We start from the raw sequence: 26161 nt of genomic DNA on the forward strand, positions 1-26161 counted from the left end.
TGTGAGAATAGAGGATCACCATGCAAGATGTTCCTGCACAGAAAACAAGGTTCTGGGAAACATTGCAGAGTAATAACTAGTAGCACCATAGTCCAGTTAGCATACAGATGTGGCACTAACCCTGAGCAGAGGTCCTGAGAGAGCAAGCTCACTGCCACCTTTCCAATGCATTTTCCTAGGCCATTTTCTAAGCTGATCAGTTCAAAATTTTCCTGCTCCAGCAATTGCTGTTGAAATGGTTTCACTGAGCAACTCTTGTGGTGATAGCAGTCCACAGACCCCAGGAGAGGGGTCAGTGCCACTAAAACACTATTAATGGCTGTGGTCCACGGCAGGGCTAATTTCAATGTACTCTGGGCATCATATAGACTGAGTCCTAGTCAACACCTCAGAAGATGCTTTGATACAGAGAAATGACATAACTGCACCTCTAGCTAAGTTTTGCTCCACCAGTGCACCAGATAGGTCATCTCTGCTTGTTTATCCCTCATCAGACTCTTTAAATGCCAATGCTGCTGCAAGGAACAACTTTCAGTGAGAGAGAACAGCTGCTCTTTGCTTAGAGTCCCAGAGACAGTAGGTAGAAAGAAAGTGAATTGTCATCTTTCTGAGACTTGCTATCGGGTTTTATCAGGGAGATGCAATTTGAGCCCAGATAGAACATCCCAGTAATAGAATATTTTTTAAGTGTTTCAGAAGTCAGAATGAGACCAGCACTAGAGACATACTGTTCCCACCTGCTTCTTTACCTTTCAGTTTCAGTTTGTGGAGTTTTTCCAGGCTATTACTCTTGCTCTGTTAGAGATGATCAGACAGTGTTGAGAGAATCACTACACAAGAAAACAAATTCGCAGCACAGCAGGCTAGGCCATTCAGACTTGCTTCAGACAGGCAGATGATGATGTCCTAACTTGTTGAGGCTTTTAGATCCGCACAGAGCTTTTTATTTTATCTTCATTTGCCAACTATTCTGGAAAATCAGATGTGCAGTTCCTCTCTGATGCACAGAATTCAAATACTGTGTGTAGGACAGTGTCTCCTTTATCCTGTATATACAGATGATAACGGCATGCTCTGCCAACACCTGAAACTGGCCCAAGGGCCTGAGGTAGGGACAGACAGCAGAAACTGCAAAGGAAAGGAAGGAGAACAGATTACTAACCTCCAGGTCTTCAAGAGTATTGGGACAGCTATGGTTGTATTACAAATCTGGCAGCATTTGTCTTAGTTCTTCCCACCTTCATAGTGCCACAGTTTGGAGAGGGTATCTAGATTTTATCAGAAAACCAGAGACAAAACTCACTATTTAATTTACATCTCTATTGTTCCAAAATGTACCTGATCTATCTGACTGAACCCCTTTCAGCAGCAGCACAAATATGCAGAAACTTACCAATCATGAGATTCTAAGATCATAACTGCATTTGGTTAGTCTGGCGCTTCTCATCTGTAGGCTGGTACTGGCTTCCCAGACATTTCTCCCTGCAGACAATTTTCTGGAGATCTCGGTGAGATACGTGTTCAGATAGGCTGACTGTCTTGTCGTCAGATATCCCACTTGTTGGTATATGCTTTTCAAAGAAAGAGAGCTATAGTCAGCTTGGATAAACAGAAAATCACAAGGACTGGTCCTCTCACTTTTGGGAGAGCAGATAGTGTGCTCTGTGACAGATGTTTTCCGTGACATCCCACCTGACACAACTGCATCCAGGCCTATACTCTTCTATGCCAGGTATACTCTTCTATGGTTGAATGCTATTTAGAAAGTTTCAGGTAAATCTGATCAGCTGTTTGACTTGAAAAATCTTTACTATGTTCCTGCCCGATATCCAAAAGAAACAAACTAACTGGTGTAAAGAGAAGCGAGTTTCTGGTGAGAAAATACAAGTGTATGAGATGTGTCTGAAGGCCAGACCCACTGGATAAGTTGGAAGGAAATTGTGTGTGTAACAAGCATCCACAGACTGTAACAGGCAGGATTCCTTGCTCTCCCCAGCTCTGTTGCTGTCAGCTAATAATTTTATCAACAATAGCAATCAGTCTCAGACATTGTTTCTCAATAAGGCAGAATATATTTCCGGGTCAGTAAACCAGAGATTGCTTTGACAGTTGAAACAGTTATTAAAAAAATCACCAATTTCAGAACATAAAGGAAAAATCCTATGAAGTTCATTTTTCAATCCCTTAATGACTAAATTAAAAGAAGCATTGCATTTATGAATCATCCAGAAATCCTCATAATCTTCCTCTGTTGTTTAAACTAATTAAACCAAGTAATTTTCCATCCTCTTCCACTGCTCTGTGTCTTGGTAGAAGGTTTTAGCCTTTTAGCCTTTAGATGTGCAATTCACACCGAAATTTTTTATGGATTTGCTCCATGCTTTTCAACTCCAAAGCTCAGCTCCCTGTTTGTATTCTTGTCTTGTAATCTTAAAAGAGTTATAAGGATAACTGATGGGTTTTATTTGACTGGTATATGGGGCAGTGGCAAAGCTGCCTTTCCTGTAGTACATAAATTTCTCCATATCTACAAAAGAAGGATAGGGGTTTTTTTACTCCTTTAGAGACAGCTGTAGGGGAGGTGGAATGTCTCTTGTTTGTTGACACACTAACAAGGAAAAACAAGACAGTTGCAAAAGCAAATTGTTAACCAAAGATCATAACACTGATTCTGGCTTCCCCACTGCCTTTCCCTTCCCCATCATGACCATGACATGTCTTACATATTGCCTTCCCCATCATGACCATGACATGTCTTACATATTGCCTTCCCTCTGCACCCATTAGTCCCCAGCTCTGTCTCATGCAGAGCAAACATACCTAGTCCACCACCCTGCTTCCTCTCTGGATCTTCAGCCCCATGTGCCACATCTCTTCCTCTCAGAGTAAGGAGAGAGAGTAGTGTGGAATGAAGGAATATGTGCCACTTTACACACTGTCCCTTAGAAATTAATATATGATATGGCAGAGAAAACAAAAGCTCAGTTGTAAGTCTTTGCTGCTTAACTAAGCACTCGCAGTTTTCTGAGTCTCTGCTGTGAAAGAAAGTACAGGCATTCCAAATTTGCTGAAGGAGCAGTTAAATGGCATCAACTCTCCACCACAGTTGCAGGGAAAGGGTTGGCAAAGCCTGGGAAGAAAGTTTGGTTTTTACTTGGCAAGAACAGCTCATTCAAGATGCAAGGTGACACAGCAAACAGTGCAATGGGTTGTGACAAGTCTGGCAGATTAAAATTCTCAGGAGAGCTGCTATGACAGCTTCAGGTTGTAACATTTGCCCATTTTGCTGTTCTGCTTCTGTTTTCCGTAAAGAGAGAAGTTCATTTAACTAAAAATAAAATAATAATAATAATAATAATAATAGCAGCATTTCTTTTCTCTCTTCCAGAACTGTAAATTATCAACAAGATACATTCCTCATTATGCCTTTTGAAAGATGACTCTATTCAAAGATGAAGGAGAAGAAAGACTAAGTCTGATTTCTGGACTTAAAAGAACCCTCATAGAAGGCAGATGTTTAGATCAGACTGAAATGGCCTGAAACCATCTTTATTATTCTGGTATTCAAGCAGTCAGCTTGCCTGCTTGAAATTCCACACATTTTATAGATGAAATATATTCTTTTGGTGTGCTCACTGGCTGCATGACTCCTCATAAAGTAAAGTATTTTGCAGGCAGTGAGTTGTATATAATACACATTGGATCCAACCAGGTGTTAGATTACTCTGCACTGTTCATTTCTACTGGCAAACCACATAAAGGACTGTTGCCAGCTGGAACTTATGTATAGCCCACCTTACTCAACAATAAACTTAGCAAGTGTCTTAGAGGCAGTTTAGATACAGACTAGTCTCTGTATGGAGCTGCCAGACTCTTGTATTTGGGTGAGCAACCAATAAATGGCTGATAATATGTCTTTCCCCAGAAGTTTCATACAGTTTGCACACAGATTTCACTTTCACTGTGGTCCCATGTGGAATGGGGCACCTAGATAATCTGTGAAATAGCAACTCAGATGAATCTGGACTGATAAAACTGAACAGAGGGGGGGAATACACGTACAGTGGATTCAATTAACTCTATAGAAAAAAAAACCCTCCTAACAACTTTTAGGGATACAGCCGTACACAAACAGATAGAAAGCAATAGACAACAAATAATGGAAATTGTCTCTGATTAGACAAATAAACAGTCACAGAATCACAGAATATTCTGGGTTGGAAGGGACCCACAAGTATCATTGAGTCCAACTCGTAAGTGAATGACCATGGGGATTGAAACCCTGATCTTGGAGTTATTAGCACCAGCAGAATGGATCCCTGAGCAATTTTTTTATCTCCAAGGTAGATACCAGAAAGAGTCTGAGGAACTTCTGGAGTGAAGGGCCACTCTCTACCCAGCACTCTGCTCTGCAGCCAGTGTCACCATCTCTTTTAAGTTTTGAGCAGGGCCTGTGAGAACGGTGCTATCATTTGAGACTCTGGATCTCTTTAAATGATCATCCCACCTTTTTTTGAAACATTTGGGCAAGCATGGATCTGCTGTGTATCTGAGTGTAGGGTCTGAACTTAGGAACAAGAGCATGTCCTACTGTCACCTACTCCTCCATACTGTATGGCTCAAGGCCTGCAGAGGCCCATTCACACCAGCTGGGCCAGGTGTGTTCTACCCACAGGGGGATGATTTTTGCAGGTAGCAGCTATTTGTATTTGGGTCTGCCTTCTCTTCCCCTCTCCAGTATCAGCAGTCATTAGCAAAATGGAAATAACATCCTCAGCGTGAGTATCTCCATGCTGCTGAAGCTGAGCAATTGCAACTTTCTTGGGTACAAGGAAAACACTGCTTGTTCTCTTTGGATTGGTTAGTGCTTTAGAGCACATACTGCTCTGCCTTTCCTTATTCAAATATTTTTGGTTAGTATCTAAGCTGATTTTTCTGGGCCAAAATGCTTCTTCAGACAGATCTCAATTTCTGAGACAAATGATGGGAAAAAAAAATTAAGAAGGCTTTTTCTGCTGTTGGTCTTGCAGTTCCTGTTTTCCAAAGTAGGTTGTTCTCTGAGATCACACCTGCCTGTGGTCTTCCAGTATTGTTGTCTGCAGCTGGTTTTACTTCTAGACTGGATCAACCTTCTCTGCCTCTGGCTATACGATGGGTCAGACCATCTGCATGTTCCCAGGCTTTCAAGAGAACTGGCATGAATAGGAATCATCCATCTTTACTCTCTATATCTAGAAAATCCCTTATCTGCCATGGAGACCCTCTAAACTCTCATTTCAATACTGTTCCCTGCTTGCTCTCTCCTGTTGGAGAGTGTCAGAGAGGGTAGCTGTGAGAGTTGGCAGAGGTGAACCTTGAGGGAAACCATGGAAACCTGACTGTTTTCTGCAGATTTGCTATTCAGCTTGTCACTGGAACTGTGATGTAAAAGTTAAACTACATAATTACAGACTTGCTGACCACAACTTTTGACATGGTCTCCATATTGAGCCTCCTATGACAGCAGATTCCACAAATTTCTTCCCCACTGAATTCTTTTATTCCTTTAAACCATTTCATTTTAATTTCATCAAGTCACTCTTTGGCCTAGGACTGTAGAACAGTCTTTCTCTAGAAGTCTACCACCTGATTACCTTTATCTTTCTGATCCTCACCACCACCCACTTAGAGGGGTACGAAACAGAACTGCACACAGTGGTTATGAGGTAGGTGCACCAAGTCTTTGGGTACAAAACAGTGATTCCCCCCATCTTGTTCTGCATCTTCTCTGCTGGTGTTTACCATTCTGTGGTTTGTTCAACTCAGTGCTATTGCATGCTGAAGTGATGTTTGCAGAGACCTGTGTGCAGTGACTCTGAGAGCTCTGACCTGAGCTATAATTGCCGGTTCTGCTCTCAGTGCCACAATAACACAGCTTAGAATTATTTTTCTGTAGACACGTTGTTTCATGTTTGTTTATGCTAGAGGTCATCAGCCATCCTTTGCCCACTGAATCAGTTTTGAAAAGTTATTCTGGACTGCCTCATCATTAACTGTGGCATTTGACTACCTGAAAGACTATCATCAGCAGGATTGGATATTTCACTGTTCAACTCCTTCTTAAGTTTTCTGATGAGGATGCTAACTAAAACCTGAGGGACATCATTACTGAATATTTTCCACTCAGAAAAATGACCATTAAGCTACTTTTTCTTTAACTTCATTTCAGTCTAAGAAAGAGCCTAATTTTCTTAACAACCCTTCCAGTTTTGCGATGTTTTCCTCTCCTTTCCCATTACACCCTTGCAATAGTGATCCTCAGGAGAAATCCATACTGCTGGATCTCTATTTCTACCCAGTTCTATACCACTGGATCTTCAGTAGTGACTATGCAGCACAGGTAAGGCAGACAACTTTTTCTTAGGACTAGCCCGGATTGCCTGTTTCTCCAGGGAGCCTGTGACAGAATGGGTCAAGAAGCTTTACCACCTTCAGTGATGCTGCACCCTCCTTCCATTTCTTACCATTCAGAGATTGTGTTTGTTGGCAATGAGACTGACTGAAAGATGAACTGGGTAAAGATGTTCATCCGTATGGGCCACTGAAATGGTGTAGCTTTTTCTGGGACTGGACTTTCAAAAATGCATATAGAATATTGCAAAGTGCATGGCCAGCACTTACGCAGAAGACCAGTATTATAATCTGTAGTAAAAGAGTAGAACCATAAGACCTTATCTATGTGCTCTGACTGAAACTTTACTCACATTCATGTGGAACTTATTACTGGTGGCTTGTGCTGGCCACTTAGGACCTTGGTCTCCTTCCTTAAAAGACTCCTCAAGAGACACAGCAGGAAGACTTAGATATCCAGTCAGGCTGAGCTACGAATTTCTCAGCCCACTGAAAAAAATAGGATGTTTCTGGACAGAAGAATGGTGAGGTCCTGAGGGATAGGCGGATTTGATTGTGCTGGGAATCGAATAACATTCTGGTGTATGATGGTGCAAGGAATCTCAGCTGAGAAGTGCTGGGCTCTCACCTCTGTCTACAGGAGAGGCTTCAGCCTGCACATGCTCATATTTATCTCTGTATCTCTTACTGCTGCTCTGTTCTTTCATCTTGTCTGATGTGAGTCGCACAAGGACATTTATGAGTCCTATGGCAGGACAGGACAACTCACTCATTCTGCTTGTTCTCTCTTCTGTTTTCTGCCGCAATCCAATCACTATTAAACATTAATGTACAAACGGTCTCAGCCTCCCCTGCTGAAAGAAAGCAAGCAGATGTGTTGGAATCTCTGCAGATTCAGAAAGGGGGAACATAAACTGCTAGCAATCACGCAAAGAAATAAATGGTTGTTCTTTTCACCAGGTACTTTTTTTCTACATTTTCTATAGAGTAATTTACCACTGTTTGCTCTGATAATTATTCCTGAGCAGATAATGCATGAGTTTTCACTTACTGTGATCAATATGTGCTGTGATTTGCCAATTAAGTAATACTACTTTATTCTTTCTCTAAGGAAAATTTTGTTTACTATCTTCATTCAATGCATAATCTTTCTCTCCTGCATTGATGTTCACAAAGCATTCCCCTGAAAGGACGCTCTGCAAATTTGCTGTATTTTCACTTCAATGCTGTGCAGGTAAGAATTGTTTCAGAGGCATATAAGGAGAGATCTCTTTGTATATTCAGTGGCATTAGCATCTGAAAACCTCTAAACCAGGAGTCTGGAACTGCCAAGAGAAGGCCAGCAGGAGAGTTCACAGCTGTTGGAAAGACCAAGAAGGGATCCTTTTCTCCAGGAGCTGTTAGACTACAAGAAAGAAAAAAGGAAATAGTGATTTTTTTTTCCCCTGTGGTATGTTATGCTGCTTAAAAAAAGAAAAAAAAAGCGCTCCATCTGAAAAGAAAAAAGTAAAAATGAGATATTAGAATCCAGCTTTCAAAATCTCTCATTTTCTTTCAGTCAAGAGCCCTACAGTGGGAAATACATCACCACACAGAAAAAGTTTAAGAAATTGTTACCACAAAGGGATTTCCATGTGAAATCCTCACTCCTCAGTCTGGGGCAAGGCTCACAACTCAAAAGTTAAAGGTCACCTGAAATACAGCTGCAGAACTAGATGGGTGGAGGATCAGCTCCGTTATTACTGTATTTCAGGTGACCTTCAACTTGTGTTTAGAAAAATCCCTTTCTGATATTTATTTCACAAAGCTCTTCAGTGTGTTGATAATTAGAAGGGATTCCTGGATGAGGAAAATAGCATGAAACATCTACACTTATTTCTTTGTTGTAACTCAGTGTTTGCAGTTGCACCAGAAAACGTGGAGGACGTGTGGAGGTTGTTTGATCTTCACGATATGATGGGAGTTTGAGGCAGGACTTTTTTCAGATGTTTTCCAGTTTGTGATGCTTGACTTAAAAAATTCACTTTTATATGTTCGTCTATTTTTAACCAGGTATGAGTGGGTATATGTATAGTTACATGGAATTTTTTAAACTGTGCAGCAAATGAGAAGCACACAGCTCTGTACAGAATCCCAAAAACTGAATGCTGTGTGTGCAACCTCATTTCTTCATCGCCCATACAGTTCAACATCTGTATCTGAGCTGGCTCCTCTTTTGGATGTTAAGAAGCATGTCCAAACCTGTCTTGAGCAATTGTTTGACGAGGTGAATGTATATGGTGGTCCTATTCTTCCCCTTTTTGTATGAAGAAAGTCTTGACTAACTAACTCAGTCTCATACCTCTAACTTCTAGGTAGCTCATTTAGGGTGTATGAATCCCCTTTCGCAGCTTCCACAATCAAACCAGAAATGTGTGAGTCCTGTGAGCAATCTGTTTCATGGCACTTAGCCATATTTTAAATATTCTAGCAGAAACATATGACAATTACAAACTCAAGTACAAAACTCATGTCAGTCATTTCAATCCCACAGTAACTTTTTCCTTAAAGAATTATCGAATTCTGTAATGACTGTAACAGAAAATCCTGACATTAATCCCTTAATAGAAACACAACACATTGTCACAGATTAACAGGATGACTTCTCAAATCAAATTAAGCCTTCTGCTTTAATCTCATGATTTGGTTGTATGGTCATGGTTAGTGATCTAGAAGTTGGTATTATGTGGCATGTGAAGGACTTGGGGAACTGTGTGCAGCTAATAATTCAGCTGTGCATCTACTATCAGTTCGCAGACTCATCAGCCAATATTGGTACACCGTAATCTAACACAGACGAGATTTTTCACTCTGTAAATCTGTATCACTCCTGGATACTGCTCCTGCTATCTCCACCAGTTCGTGTTTTCCCAGCAACCTGGCAGTAGGTATCTGGTAGGTGCTTTTTTTCAGGGCTGGGTAGGCACTGATTCTCACAGGCCCTAACATAAACCCACTCTCAGGGATTTCTTTCTTAGGTTGGAAGACAGGCTTGCACTTACATAAATGAACATTGTGTTAGTGTCTCTGTAATAGACCCAATGCCTTAATGTAGCAGGTGCAACACAAATAGATGGTAAAGCCACAGAACTTGCCCCAGGGCTGCTATCTCCTGTGATCTAAAGTTCTTGTCATCAGCCTAAAGCTGACAGGTTTTTTTCTTATATTTTATGTGGGGTTTTTTTTGTTCACTCCCTGGAAATTAAGCCAGAGAGCCTCAGAATATCTTAAACAAAATGAAGACCAATCGAAACTCTGCACAAGACAACATCAGAATGATGGAGAAAAACATTTCAACAAGAGTGTATGATCTAATGAAAAGACCTGTGCTGAGATTTTGTGGGCTTATCTCTTCCTTGCAAGCAGGCTTTGATGTGCCATAGGACACGTCTTCCCCATCCTCCCCAGCATGCATGACCCCATCCATCCAGGAATGCATATCTGAATGGTATCAAGTGTTGAGGAGGGGCCTGCCCAGTAGTGGGCAGGAGAGGCTTTACCTGCTGGTAGAGCCTCAGAAACCCAAGCTCTTGAGAAATAGGATTTACAACAAGTGCTCTGCAGTCACACTTCTCTCACTCCTATAGAATTCACAGTTCAGCTACTGCAAAGAGGGAGCAGGAGGGATGCAGTGCCACGGGCAGCTTAACCAATTTACATAATGAATTGATGAAATGTTTGGAACTTTTTTGAAGTGCCTGACCAAGACCAAGTTTCCTCTGTTTTATGCTTCTAGCACCCAGGCTGTGTAGTTTGGTTCTCTCAGGCTCTGTTCTGTGGGTGCTAGAGATATTTGTATTGCATTCAAAGTAAATAAAGGTCTTCCCTGATCCTGCTCATTCCATGCGTGACTTTCTTTTTTGACTTCTCTGTGTATGGGACAAAATGCAATAGCTGTCACACTGTGGAATCAGCACTACATATTTATGCACACATGTAAGCATGGTGTAAGAGACTTGAGGGTGTATACTGCCATATCTGGAATTTGTGTAGTGAGCCTGCTGCAAAAGGTATTTACTTGTCCTCTGTTTGCATGTGTTTGCTTTCACGCAGCATTTAGAAGGAAGATCATGTCTCTGCTGTAATGAAAGCCACTGTCTCACTGTAGTTCAGTTTCCCAAGTCTGATCCTTGGACTGAGAAGGCACAGTTGAATTTTTGAGAAGGATGAGAAGATAATTTCTTTCTATTAAAGCCATAGAGCTTTAAAGACAAATTTCATACAAGAGCAACCACTCAAAAAAAAAAGGAGCACAGCTGTCAACCAAAGAGTTGTTTCTTTGCTAAGGTTCTGACTCTAGCCACATATATTAACATGCTGTATGCACTTGCATCGAGTTTCTGATGAATTAGCCCTGAGATCTTTCAGACATGCTATAAGCAAAACATCCTTTCCAGGAGACACTTCCTGCCTCATTGCAGTAATGCTTATGTGCTGGGTTATACTTTCTTCAATTTAATTTTGCTTGTGTACTGTTAAAGCACTGGAGGTAAATGTTTCTTATTCATTTTTCTAAGGTTCTAAATTTTTTTTTTTAAATCACACTACTCATACACAGTAGATATAGTCTTCTTTATGTTTCATTTTTGTGTCCCTCCCTATTCCTTTAAACATATGCCTTGGTCCAGGCTCTGCAGAAAACAAATAAAAGATGTGCATTAATTTGAGCAGAGAGCACTTTATGGTCTGAATTGTCATCATATCTCCAGGACATTAGTTGCTTGTTTTTTAAAAAAGACAAACAGAAAGAAGAAAAGTCTGAACATAAGCTGTTTTGTTCTTTCCTCTTGCAATATTGTTCTTTTCACAACTGGATTCATGGTGGTATGCGGTCCCACTGGTTGTGCTAGAGATTCCATTTCATTGGGTGCCTCCAGTTTTGTAAGGCCATGGGTACCTAACTGTGCCGAAAAAGCAATCTCAGAACACATAATTCTGCCCTGGCACTCAATTCAGGCAGCTCCAGCTCTGGGCCACAACTCTGATTTTCAGAGCTCTGTGAGGAAATGCACAGGGGATGGAGCAGAAGTCTTCTGTGATCTCCTAAGTGGACTTTTTCTGTAATACAGGTGAACAACTCACCTGATAATTCTTGCATCAGTCCTGGAAGTGGTGGAGGAAATGGGACATGTCTTAGAAGGACCTTCAGCACAAATCCTAGCTCTGTCAGAGGAAACTCCCTCCTCAGTCGGCGCGCTCTTTGACAGCTGGCTTCCACGGATATTTTTCACAGTAAGTGAAGCCAGACACACAGATGGCAGAGAGAGGATGGGTCAGAAGGGAAAGTGAGGACATTTCGTGAGAGCTAGACTGACTATTAGAATCCACTGATGGGAGACATAAAAATAGCTTTCTCTGCAAATCCGGCTCTCTTATTACACAAATGTTCTCCTTCTTATTTTAAATATAAATAAAAAGCCAATAAATAAATAAAAACGTATTGGTCCTCTTTTGTGAAAGAGGAGAATAATCATTTGTTATGAAAGGGAAGTATCTTAGACAATTATTATTGCAGGGATAATTTTGGGATTAAAGTCGAAGTTGCATAATTCTTCTATTTTAGGATTAAAATATTTTCTCCTTAGTATTTCGCTGAAATGGAAATACACTGAATGCATTTAATTCAGTGGGACTGTGGAAAGCTCATGCTGATTACTTATGCATTGGCCTTTTTTTTGATAATGCCAAATCTTGTAATTTCTGCAATATTTCCAATTGTAGGTACCATCACAAAGTGTATATAATCAGAAAGTCCTACTTAAAATTGGCTTTGAACTTGTCTTGTGTTGTTGTTTTGTATTAGAAGGGTTTCCCTCGTGTAGGCTTTATTTTGACAGAGGCAACTTTTATGGGGGCATCTTCTTTCTCTACATTTTCCTTGATAACTCTTCATTTATCAAAACAAAATCTGAAACTCTTTCCTCTTTTGGCCTCATGACACTTTTTTTGCATTAATGTTGCCTTTTCACTGAAGATAAACTTGCTAATAATACTGAACCATGGAAGAAATTGTCAACATTTTATTTTTGGAATAATCATGTACGTGCCATTACGGGCTCTTCATTGATCAGCTGTCACAATTCAAGTCCTTCCTTTTTCAATAGGGCTCTTCACAGATGATCACTGAACTGAAATAGATTAAAACTAATTAAGTTGTTTAGAGACTTGTATATGGTATCTGTATGATGACATTGTTAATCTCAACTCTAGAAGCCTATCTGGAAGTCACAATTTGTTTCAAAGGGTATTCAGGGTTTGTTCTTCTCTCATACTGTTTTCTGCAGTTGTTTGGGAACACAGGACTTTTGCTTTATTAAGCATTTCAGCACAGTGCCAGGTGTGGCAGAGTGCAGATTCTCAGCCAGCTGCAACACAGACATAACAGCTGCTGTCAGGTTAATTCTGCACTTACTGTCACACCATGCCTGGTACGTGGGCACTTGGCAAAGTCTCCTTCCATCTCTGAAGAGTCCGATGAGAGATTGTAGGCTCTCTCTACCCTGCTGAGAGAAAGACAACTGGGTATCACAGAATCATTTAGGTTGGAAAAGACCTCCAAGACCATTGAGTCCAACCTTTGACCACCTTGCCAACAAGTGCCACGTGCAGTCATTTCTTGAACACCTCCAGGGATGGTGACTCCATCACCTCCCTGGGCATATGGAGTGCTAGCTTTCCACCATCCATATTTGTCTGGAACAACATTACTGTAGAATGCTCCAGAGCATGGACATCCAAAGAGCACTGGCATAGTGCTTCTGATATGTGACTGGGCAGAAACAACAAAACTATCTCCAGCATTATATCCCAAGAAAACTGCAAGCATGGCAGAAGAGAGCAAGGCCCAGCTCTAGCTCTGCAGCATGCATAGTCTCCTTTTGGAGAAAATACCCTCATCTGGACTTGCTTCTTTAACTTCTGTTTGGTAATAGTAAAAATCTGGGCTAAGACTTGCATATTAAGCAATCTGATGAACTGTACGTCACTGAGTCCATTTTTGTTGGTCAGTGTCATACAACCTTTGTTTCAGTTTGGGAGCCATCTGAAGTCAAGAAGGAATCAAAAGGCTTTGAATCATACACAGGGGCTCAAGTTAGCCAGTGTAATTTGGATTTAGAAAAGTTCAGATACCTAAGGTGCTAAGGATCTATGTCATATAAGGCCACCAGAAGCCAAAGTCCCTGTAGGAGTAGCCGCTGAAAGCTGAGCCAGTCACTCAAAATTTTTAGCCTTTGGTAAACTGACTGAAGACTGAAAAACTACCAGAATTTTCTTTTTTTAGAGCCTGACTTTACAGTTATCCTGGTGGTAAACTTACAGAAACAGGATTATAATGAACGCTTCTCGAGTGAGAAGCATGTTAAAATAGCTCACTGATGTTAGATAACTGGGAAAAAGTAAAATATTTTATAGGCTTTTTCAAAAGTATCATTGCAATTTTAAGAAGTAACCCTGCTTGGGGATGTTTTGAGAGCAGGGGAATGGCCAAAATCCACACAATAAATGCAAGAAGCCTAGCATACAGTCCTTAGAAGACTTACTGCTGCTTCTTCAGGCAACAGGGTGAGAAAACAGTCTTTTTTACTGTTCATAAAGGGACCAAATCTCTTTAGAGGTTTTGCTAAGATCCCAGCATTTCACACTGTTTGTTTGGAGTAGTCAGAGTTTTTTATTCTGAAAGTTTTCTCCTGGTCATACAAAAGCCAAAATTCCTTTGAAAACCTGAAATAAACTTTTCATGACAGATTTATCAGCACACAGAAAAGCTGCACTGAAATGTGAAGAAAGTCTACTTGGCTTTGTTTGAAGCTTGCATTTAGATAATTTTATGTGGTTTTGATCTGAAGGGAGAGCATGTGGGCAGTAAAAATAAAAACCAAAATTCTTGGTTCTTAGGCAATATACTATGTGCCTTTTTTGTGCTGCTTTATGCTTTATCACTGCGAGAGTGCTTTATTCTTATAGTTGTTTATTATTTATGTTCCCATGGGAACCATGAGTCCTTGTCAAGGAGCCAGCCCTGTATGTCTCCCTTTGAGAAGCTGTAATCCTAAAAACCATCCTATTTCTGCCTGAATGTTTCTTATGTTGAACATTTCTTAATTTGTAACTGTTTTGACTGTATCTTCTTATAATGAAGAAACATCCTTGCTTTTTTATATTATTGATGTTATTTAAAAAGCAGCAGAGGAATCTGGGAACATAAAGTTGCTTCCAGAGGATTTAAAAGCATGTTATAGGATTTTTTTTGTGGATTGAATCCTGGTGGCTTTCGGAAACCCCATCAGGAGCTCAGCAGTTCATATTGGCTTATTTATGTTCATGTAAATAACCCTAATGTGTCAAAAAACTGCAGGATTTCAGATGTGCTAATATACGTCTCCCTTTCCTATATTCACACCACAATTGTGGGTTGGCAACCAAGAAAAAACCAAAATATCTGGTATACCCAAATGCCATTACAGACCAATTTGTGCATGTGGCATTAAAACAAATGTAGAACTACACATCCCTTAAGACAATGTCCCTGCTGCAGACAGCAAAACTCACCTTAGTGGGAAAAAAAATAAAAATTAACCAAGTTATTTTTCTTTTATTTGATTTCTCCCTTTTTAAATTTTCCCACATTTTAGTAAATAAAAACAGTTTAGACAATTGTGTTTATCTGTAATTAAAATATTTGTTTTTTGATTCTACAAATTGTGTTAAGGAGAAGGCAAAATTACTGGCAAGAGGTTCTTGTCTCTTTTCACCTGGTCCTCACTGCACAGCTCCCACTGTTGGCTGAGCTTGCTGAGTTTTGCACATTGTGACATTGTGCTGTGGAACTCCTTTACCAGCTCTTTAAATGTCCACAGACCTTCCTTGAAAGTTACTTTACATGGGCCACCTTAACAGGGATCTTTAGTAAGTGTCTTCTTGGGATTTTGAACTCAGGGACGATTTCCTTTGCAAATGGGAAAGAGTCAGCCAAAATCTTAGCATAATATCCCAATACATGTGCCTTTTTTCTCCCCCATTTCATTATAAATGGACTTTTCTGTTATCAGATATTTCTCAAAATACTGTAACTTAGAAGGAAACTTTCTAGCTACGTCACAAAAGATACTTATTCTCTATATTTATATTATAAACAGTTGAATCTAAAAGTGGATCCCAAAAATGTTGTCTACCTGCAGAATTTCTGGAGGACAATAAAAGTACTCATTAAAATAATATTAGAAATGGCATAAATTTCTTTCACAAGTACATCAGAGAAACTTCTTTCTCTGGACAGTAAGTTTCCCACAAGAATACATATCTACCAAAGTCTTAGACCGTGTGTTCAGCACTTGGAAACATCAGGACATTAAGTTGTGTTATGCCCTGCAGAACTCAGTTGTGCATATTTCCTGCCTGCTGTATGACATGAATATAAAGGAAGCCCTCTGGCAGGTCCCATGGGGTACTGATGGGCACTAAGTGTTTGTCAGAGTGTGGTGATAGATGTGATAGATGCCTTCTATCCTGTGCGATGCCAAGGACTATGGGAGCAGGTCTTGTGGAGGCACTTTCAGAAAGTCGAGGTGGCAAGGAGAAGGCAGGATCATGCAGCCAGCTCATGGCAGTTCAGGATTAGCAGGTGGTCTATCAACATTGTTTCCTGCTGCACAGTGTGCCCGCAGAGGAGGGTTTGGGCCTGGTGTGTGGCTGTGCTCTGAGATGCCTTCTTTTGCCTGCAGCCTTTACCAGGACTTTGCATCCCATGCTTCTGGACAGGGTGTTACAGTCCAGTTAGCGACTGCAACGAGGTTTTTTAGATGGATACTACAAAGATGAGATTCAGGCACTACATCCAAATGTTAAGGTCTTGAACAGAAAATTAGCTTTATTTTTATCAACAAGTAAATGGTAAAAATGAGGGAAGAGGGGAGGAGAAGGGGAAAAATAAGGAAAGGGAAAGGCTACAAAATTAAATTACAAAAGGATGGCCACCACCAGTGAGGGAAGAAACCAGGTGCTTACGACCTCAGGCAGTCAGCAAGAGGACCCTCGGATGGAGGCAGGTGGTGAGCAGAGTGGATGGGTAGGTGGGATGGTGACAAGCAGGCGAAATGGGTGAAAGCAGGTCCGGGGGTCAGCAGCCAACACTGGACCCTGAGATGAACCTGACCAAGCTGGAGGCAAGTGAGAGAGGTGGAACGGAGGCAGGTGAGATGGAGTCAGGTGCGATGGAGTGAGGAGCGGGGCCAGGACCAGAGTAGACTAGAACACTAGAGCCTGGTGGACTGGATCTTGAACACTGCATGTCCTGGGCCAAAACAAAACTGAACTCCAGCTGTCTTGGACCCCCAAAACGAAACATCACCAACAAAAAACTGCCTACTGGCGATGTTGGGCAACCCACGATCAATGCTCATTGGCCGGCTTGCCTCCGGGCAGACTCCTCCACGCTGCTGATTGTTTAGACCGTCGGTATCTGGGCAGGCTGGCTCTGCTGAGGAGGGAAAACATAACTTTTCTCTGCTGTAGACTCTCCAGAAGGGGCTGGCAAGTAGTCTAAAAATGTCCTCTCAGGACGATGGAGGCAGACCCGCCAGGAATTAAAGACAAAGTCCTCCATTTTATTCACCAAACCTGTCAATGTGAAAACAACAAAAAGAGTAAGAGATGAAGCCATCTCTTACACAGGGTCAAGTTTTCTTGCCTTCCAGATCCAAGCCCAAATGGCAATTATTGGCTGCTTTTCTTTTCCTGTTCTCTTCGGTAAGGATATAGCATACTGTTTCACCTCCACAGTGATCCTCGGGGGTAAGTATTGCTGTTTTGGTGATAATGCAATCTCTCTGAGTTACTTGCAGGAGGAAACAACCACTGCCAATGTATTAATGTTGCTTCATGTGCATATGTGGAGAGATGCAGCTAACCAGAGGGCTTCTGTCCTGCTGATGGAGAACTGTGATGGAGATAGAAAATATCCTGCAGCCAGTCTGGGAACACCATTGTCATGTTGGAAAAAAACTGATGTGGATCTACATTAAGGGACTCCATGGAGTGCTTTTGTAGGAGGAGTAGAACTGAATCTTGTGTTCTAACCTGCTGTGAAGTGATCATAATTTGCCTCAGCCAGGCACTTGAGCTGCTGAAATGTGGGAATTGAAGGGAAAAGAACCTCTCTGTGTTGATGCTTTGTACCCTATTTTCCTCATTCATATCCACATATTACTTTTGTAGGACACAAGATTAGCCTGAGTGGACCACTGATCTGATCAAACACACCTGTTTTCTCTGCAGATGAACAGATTTGAGAGCGTTCAGCAAGCAGGCACAGTTCACAGAAAACCGCCAGCTCTCCTGATGAGTGGGTCCCCAAAGCATCCCTGCTGCAGCTGGAAAACACTGTGCTTAGATACCTCCAGGTTATCCTCCGTGATAGAGGTAGGAGTGTCCTTGGCCACACCACCATTTAATGGTTCACTTTGGAAGGAGAAGGGTTTGTGAAGTTTCTTCAGAAGCAATGCTGATGTTCCTTTTACTCCCAGGCTCACTCTCTAGTGACAGTGAGAACTGTGAGAGGAATTGGCCACCACTGAACATTTAAAACTTACACAGCAATTTCCTAAAGCCCACTGCTTGTGACCAAAGTGCATTTCAATACTTTCTGGGAGAGATTGATTTCTACTAGTTTATCTGCTGTCTGCTTTCCTCTTAAAATTTTAGCTTTAGAAACCCAGCTGGAAGCACAACTTTAAAAAAAAATTACTCTTCCCACTGCTCTCTAATTTGTGGTGATGAGTGCCTTGCTTCTAAATATTACAGTCATAAAGATTTTACTGACTTCTATTTCATGCTTAATGTGTACCCATTACTAGCTAATGGCAAACTAAAGAGTGCCTCATGTAGTGGGATTTCTGCTTGGAGGTGAAATTTAAAGATGCAGTTTGAATTAATAGTTTGAGGATTCTATTTGCATGTGAATGCCACTGACTTTGGCACATCTGGTTTCCTCATCCCAGTAGACTCAAAATGTGGCAGGAGTGAGTTAAAACGAATTGCTTTACCTAAGGTGCAAGGAAAACCCAGCAAGAAGTTAGAGAAATGAAGCTGTGATGAAGATGTTGTTGTCATTTCCAGACAGTGCAAGATGTTTAGCAGTACCCAGGCTTCTTACTCATCACATCTGTAACAATACCTGGGTTACAGAGCTCAGTAGAGAGTGGCAGGTAATGCGATTTTACCCCACTCTCTTTGGAACTGGTTTTCAATCAAAATATCGTATCTATCTTGATTGCTTTTGTTTTTGTGAAAGGGAGCTACAAAAGTTATAATACTGGGGGGGTAGGAGTATGAACTTGGTCTCTACTACTGTAAAACAGTGACTGATGGTTAACAGTTGCCCTGAATCTCATTTTCTCTCCCTCTGGCAATGCCTGCAGCTCCTCTCCCTTCTTGTCTGTCCCTTCCCTCAGCTCTCCTTCTGTCTCCTTTCCACACATCACCTCAGCACCTCCCTTGTAGCTCATTCATGTCCTCTCTTTATTGAGAAACGAGGCTGAGAAAGGAGCAGAGAGGAAGTGGAGAACAAACACCACAAGGCAGATGCTGGACTTCAAATGATTTGGTGGTCTCTTCAAAACAGCAAACAGGACAGTTGCTGAATGTTTGTTAACAAAAGTCAAGATATTCCTTTTCCATCCCAGCATTTTTGTGTCTAGGCTTCAGTGTCCTGAATTTCTTTGCCAATGTTGCTGTAATTGCACAGTTGTAAATTCACAATTTAATTACACTCTGACCACAATTGTAAATGTACAGTTGTGATCTACAGTGCTGCTGTAAATATTTCTGTTGAAATGTGTCCTGCAGCATTTCTTTCCTTATAGAATTTTGGTTCTGTTTGGAGGATTACAGTGCCCCTTGTGTCTTAGGATATACTGCCCAGTTTATTACACCAGTGAACCCATGATTTTTCTAGTTTTGATAGGAACAACTGGGTGTCTTCATTGGCTGCCAGGGCACACCTACTGGACTGTGTGATCAACTTCTTATTTTATATGTGGTTTTAACTGCTTGATTTCCAGTCCTTATTCGGTTGAACACCACTGAACCACATTTGTTCTGATTCACTTGAAAGAATAGAGCCATTCGACTTTTTTCTCATACCTTGTGGGAGATGAAGTGTACTGACATCAGGTTTCACCTCCTCTCTGTCCTTGAATTTTAGCCTCTTCGGTATTGTATTTTTGGCACATAAAACGAAACATGAATGTGTTCATAAGACTGACTTCTAATCAGAGTGTTGACATCAGCCAACTCTGATCTATTCACATGTGATATAGTTTTTTTTGACATGCAGGTACTGGCTGAAGAGAGCTCCTAAGGACTGTGAGGTGGGCAGTATTAATGGTAATGTTCCTGCCTTCCTGGCTGATGATGGATTTGGGAAACTGCTGTATATATAGGGCTGTTTTGATACAATGGTGATCTGTTCTAGTAGTTTCTTTTCAGTCAAATATGCCTGTAAAGTGCAAGGGAAGTTCTTGTTCTTCCATATGCACTCACAGTCAGTTGGAGTTTGTAATGTCCAGAGAGGTATCACCTATATCAAAATATATAGCAAAAGTCTTCCCTTAATTTATCCTACTGCGAAACACCCACCTCTGGCTTCTGGTGCCATGAATTGTTTGTTCCTTCTCATTTTTTAAATAATCTGTCCTCTGGCACTGGCCCTGGCTGATCTAGAAATCTAGATTTCAAAGTTTTTATGGAACCTGTCTCTAAATGTGAACTCCTCTATTTTATGTTGCTCTGCTGTAGGCAGGCACCCTTTGTTGCTTTGTATAGGCTTCATTGTTCCCTGTATTGTGCCTCACTCATTACTTATCTCAGGATATTAATGAATTCTCTCCGAAAAATATTTTCTTTCTGTGCTAGCATTTGTGTGGGGAAAGAAAATAGCTCATGTAACCCGCCTGTACCTGTTTTTTACCTGCCTCAGTGAAATATCAACTGAGCTCGACAGACTTATTGGCTTTTTCTGTGCAAATAGGTACTAGAAAACAATCAGAACCTGGAACGGTGTTTAAACCATCACTTTTCTCAAGCCCTGCCAAGCTTGACTCCTGATCTTTCTACAGTACTTCTGATTTCATATTCCAAAAGCATAAGAATTTTTGTGGCAGTCTTTATTTTGTCTGCTGAACGCCTAATGTGACTCCAAACTAATGCTTCAAACAGCAGTCCATCAGAGAAAAAAGACCCAGTATTTTTAGTGACTGTGTGTGAGACATTCTGCAGTAGCCCAACTGTACATGGCTCAGGTACCCAGGGTGTGCAAGGCTGGAGTGAGGAAATTGCAGAAGAGCTGTGAAAGTCTGACATATATGTGATGTGTAAACAGCAGGAAGCAGAGCACTTTGTATTTCCTTATTTTTAGTCTGTGATTTATTTTTTTTTTAAAGTTATTATGGTCAATATAATTCCCAGTGCAACAATAACCCCTTTGAGTGTGAAAGCCTCTATGGCAAGCAATAACCTTCTTCCAAAAATTATGATAAAAATAAAACTGCTAATGATGTTTTTTAAAAACACCCCAAAGGCTCTCACATTTACAAGAAGCTACATAAAGAAATTATTTATTTTTTTTTACCAAGCAAAATCTAAGCAGTTTGTTTGTGGGCTATAGGCAATTTCTAGAGAACAAAGCACTAATGATTGAAATGAGTGTAGCGTTCATCAAAGCCAAACTTACAACAGTAATTGTAGAAAACATCTTCAGAATAATGGGGTGTTCCTCCCATGGCAGAGAGCGGTTACAGAGGGCTTTTACTACATGCACCACCTCCTGTTTTGCCAGCTACCTCAGGTGCCATTCTTCTAGTCAAAAGCATTTTAAATGCGCACAACAGAACTGGACCTGCTCTAGTGGCTGGTGAAGTTTCAGGACTAAGCTAATAGCATCAAATAAGTGACAGGTAGATGTGAAATTAGGTTCCTACCCTGTGCCTAGTAGAAATCATACAGTGGGTTAAAAGACTCCATGTCAAAGGCAATGATTCTATTTTGGCACATAATCAGCATGCAAAGAAGACATTGCTTGTGATACAGAAGCTTGTGAATCAAGCAGAAGTTACAAGGTATAGGGTGGGGAAGGTGAAAGAAGAAGAGCATACAGTACTTATCAGCATGGTGGTGAGAAAGTGCTTCTGGCGGGATCCTGCCATGGCTGTGGTCAGGAGACCATTGTACACAGAGGAGTTAGTGATTCACAGCACAGCTCACCTGAGCACAGCCAGACCTGTGCTGTGCTGCTCATACGGCGCAGCCTTGGTGCTTGTGTTGTGCTGCACAGTTCATTGGCTTCAGGATAAACTCAGACAGCTCACAGGGACTGCACCCTGCGGCTCCCACCTGGTGCTAGTGATGGCTGTACCTGCCTCTATATAACAGAGTAGCAAGAAGGTCTCATGAAAAGTTCTTTCCTGTCTGATGGTATAAATGGAGAATAGAGATGTTTTCCTGAAAGCAAAATGGAGGAACCTTATTCCACAGATGAGATCAGCACAGCATACCATGAGAAAATCCATCCAGAGTCCATCCATGCTGTGCAGCCATGGGACTCTCAGTATCTCAGGTGACATAAGATTTACTTGCTATCTATATTTCTCCTTTTATTCTTCCTTGTTAAAGCAGCTCTTTTATTAAGCCACTTTTTTGTCAGAACTTTCTTTTTGAGACCAGAAAAAGCCACTCTCTTTCACCTCACCTCTTTAACTTATTTCTCACTCGTGCAGAAGTGGCCAAAACTTGGGCTACAGTAGAGAAGGTCCCTTGGGTTAGGCTCAGTGTGATTAAATACTTGGATGGAATTGAAGGTATGAGAGAGATTTGTCTCTCTCTAGGGAATGGTAGGAATGGAGATGGAAAATCTGTCAAGTACCATGCTGAGGGGGCTTTGTGAACATGGACCAAGAGGCCATGCACAAGCAGACAGAAGAGCCACTGAAGAAGAGCAGCTGTCCAAAGGTTGCATTATGTAGACTAAGGATGTGGGTGCTAGTGAAAGCCATGGTTACTCAGGCAATGTTGGATATGGAGCTCAGATGTCAGCCCAGTCTGTTCAGTGCTATTATTTTTGCTAGCCTTTGTCAGAGGGACTGCGTGTGTCTATGTGTGTGTGAAATCCCAGCACTAGATGTTTAAACATTTTTCCAAAGAGACAAAAAGAAATTAACCAAGATAAAGTGTTTGCAACGTGCATTCTTGCATGTGGCTTTCATTCAGCATTATCCCTTACTCCTTTCTATTTATCTGCTGAAAGACTTTTATTATGGAACAGCCGTTTCTGGCAACCCTATGAAGACTACTAAAGAGAGGGTGAAAGGCAACAAGAAAAGTTCTGTTTAGATGTCTAGAGGTGGTGTTGTCAGTCATCTGTGATCTTTCAGACATGCACACAAAAGTGTAGGAAGACAACAAAGATAACTGCAGGTCTGCCTCTGGTGTCGATTTGAATTTGCAGCTTCATTGCTGGAGGTGAAGACCATTTCATGAGACCAGCCACCCTGCAAAGCAGCACATCGGATTGAATTGCCTTCTCCTGAACCGTTGCTTTTAACTTGCCTTCAGATCACAGCCTTAAAACAGGGATGGAAAAGGTGAAATAACCCAGGCTAAATGGTAATAACCTTATGAATCAAAGGCAAAAGGAGAGAGAGAACATGCCATAAGCAGTGTAACAGCACTGGAAATCTAAGGAGCATAACCATGATAAGGAATGGAAAACATCATCTGTTTTCTTCTTGATGGTGGCCTGGAGGTGGGGAGAAGATCTGTGTACAAAGGAATGGAACCGGGGACAAGGTGCAGAACCATTTCCCACTCTTACATGAGTGTTTTGTCATCTGATGGTGACTTTGAAAGTATGTGAAGACCACAGACTCAGCTCTCTCTCTGTGTCTGCAGAAATCTCTGAGCACCGTTGAGCTGGAGCCGGAGTCTGGAAATGTCTTCCTAGATTTTGTGCTCCCAAAGATCAGGGGGAAGCTCTTTCACAGCCTCTTTTAAGTTGTGTATTTCCCCCAAAGGGCTAAGTGACCTCTGAGTGAACAGCATTCAGGTGGCCTAGCAGGCTCTTCATGCATTTGTCAGTCCAAAACTCATTATATTCTCGCATCAGCTTCCTCTCTGAGCTGTTCTGTTCAGTTACCATTGCAATTTATGCCTTTATAACAGCATTCACAAGAATGCTTTTAGTGCATTAAACCTAAGCAGCTCCAGCTTCAGCCCAGCTTTTGTTGATCCTTATAAAGAACTTACTAGAGCAGACTGATCTGTACTTTTTTTGCTATGGAAAATGTAAGCAGCCATGTCTTTGCACAGTAGGGACCAACTAAAGTTTTTGAGAGTAAAGTTCTGCACCAATCATCTTTGCAACTGTTGACACGATTTGTTTCACAGAGGAGGTAGGAGTGGGTTTCTTCTCTAAGTTAGGAAGGAAAAGAATATGCAGCAGCCTGTCTAATGGTGGGCCATACAATGAGTCGAGGATGGAAAATGTTTGGTTGAAAAATGAGGTTGAAATAATGAAAAATTAAGTAGCTGCGTGCAACCTCTTTTTACATTAGAATGCAAGTTACCTTCCTCTGGTTGCAGCTGAGAAACAGAAACATCTGTCACCTTCTTAAAGGTTGCCAGCCTGCCTAGCACAGGGATGTTGTGGCAGAGGAAAGGAGCTGCCATACTTGGGATTCTAAAAGTGATCACAGACAAGTTTGGTCCCTGGCTGTTTCAGGGAGGTAGCATGGTCTATAGCAGTAAAAATCAGAGCGCTGCATAACTTGTGAAGAAGGAAAGGCCCTCAAGAAACAACTTTCTAGTGCAGGTGGGTATATCCATAAACAAGTTTTCTCTGTGACTCTTCTAGGAGTCAGACAACACTCTCCACTGTATGCAAAGAGTGCTGCAAGAAATTATTCTTGAAATCAGACAGCAATAATCCTATAGGAGGTGTTTCTCAGCCTGCTACTCATGTCAGTCAGGTCACTTTGTCTCACAGGGCCCCAGTCTCTTGCTCTGTAAACAGAATGAACTGTCAGGTTCCTTTATGAGGTGGTTTCAGCTTTACCTGTGTATAGCTTATAAAATAGTGATCCCCGGTTTTCCTTTCTTAAGGAGTGGATTAGTGGGCTATCTCATTCATGTCAGTCCTGTTAATGAGGCAGAGGATTTATTTTATTACAGGCGATCATAACAGGCCTATTGGGAGGTAGTCTAGGGTAGAACTAGGAAGAGCTTCAGAGCCACTGACTCATTCTTGAAGAAGTCCGCTCGCTGTGTGCTAGCCTGTGAGAGGGGGACTGGCTGTGTATTCATTCACTCTTTCCATTTCCAGTTGTGTATTTCCATTTCCAGGGTTTGGTTAGATGGCTGTCATGATGGTGGAGGTTTATTCAGGTAGTCAGGATATGGCTTTGAAAAGCTGTAGGCTTAAAAGCATTCTCAGAGTGAAGCATGTTTTGAACATGGTGGGATTACTATCAGGTATTGCTTATTTTTTTCCTTAATCATACTCTTGTAACAAACTTTTATTTTGGTTATCGACCTATTTTTAGCTCTCTATATATGCATGCAGGCTCACAAACACCTTAAATGTCACATACAAATGGAAGTGTCATTTTTCCTATCATACTGACAGCACAGCTGGTGGCAATCATTCCAACTTCAAGCCAGCTAGGGTCAGCATAGTTAAAATTCTACTAACGGAGAGTTTATTAAAGAAAGATTCATAGCAACAGCCAAAGGTTTGCAGAGACTACAGATCATTGGATCTCCTGTGAATTTTTGTTTATTGGAATGGAGCCTTCATGTCTATTAACTCTGATCATTATAACAGTTTCCTATCTATGCCATTTTCTCATACACTATCCCCAAATTTTTCAATAATCCCAATATCCCTTTGCAAACTTAGCTTGCTAACTCCACTAACTGGCAAGTAGCAGGAATGTAGTTAGGAGAAGTTTAATAGCAGTATTCAATATTAATATTCATGTGTGGATTTTTTTCTGGTTTTATCCCTCCTTATGAAATTCAATTTTTCGTAGCTCCTGAAGTTGTTCTGCAGCATGATACAGCACAATATAATAGGATTCACTAGATGTAATTAAAATCTCACAACTCTGAAGTCAAATCTCTTGCAGAGAGATTGCCTCCCATTTCTAGAGACCTATTAAACATCCACGACAGCAAGCAGACTGTACTGGCTAGTACAGATTTCCGGGAAAGAGCTCTAATCCTAAGCCTGTTGCTGCCCCAGACCAAGGTTCATTGGCTTGCCAATGACTTAGCTGGCTTTGCTAACATGACACTCTCCCAGTTCACAAGTACACACACATTCATGGATGTGGCCCCATGGATGATCATGGCCCCTCTGCCTACCCAGCACCCCTTCCCCAACCCTGGGCCCCTTAACTTGCCCCATGGGTCCTTGATTTGAAAACTTCATATTTTTTCCAGAGAGTTGAAAAATCCATTTCGTAGAATCATAGAATCAGCTGGGTTGGAAGGGGCCTCTGAGATCATCAAGTCCAACCTTTGATCCAACACGCTATGGTTACCAGACCGTGGCACTAAGTGCCACAGTCAGTCTCAAAACGCTCCAGGGGTGGTGACTTCACCACCTTCCTGGCCAGCCCATCCCAATGTTTGATTACTCTCTCTGTAAAGAATTTCTTCCTAATATCTGATTTAAACCTCC

The 26161-nt window shown here is 41.4% G+C and overlaps 1 long non-coding RNA gene across 1 annotated transcript in view; it reads right to left on the reverse strand.

The window, feature by feature from the left end:
- Positions 1–26161, reverse strand: part of LOC127466595 (uncharacterized) — a 61445-nt gene that overhangs the window by 34660 nt on the left and 624 nt on the right. The window lies entirely within an intron of this gene.

Source organism: Manacus candei, unplaced genomic scaffold, assembly GCF_025592945.1.
Source record: "Manacus candei isolate 608988 ecotype Guabito, Panama unplaced genomic scaffold, ASM2559294v1 h1tg000010l, whole genome shotgun sequence".
Lineage (NCBI taxonomy): Eukaryota > Metazoa > Chordata > Aves > Passeriformes > Pipridae > Manacus > Manacus candei.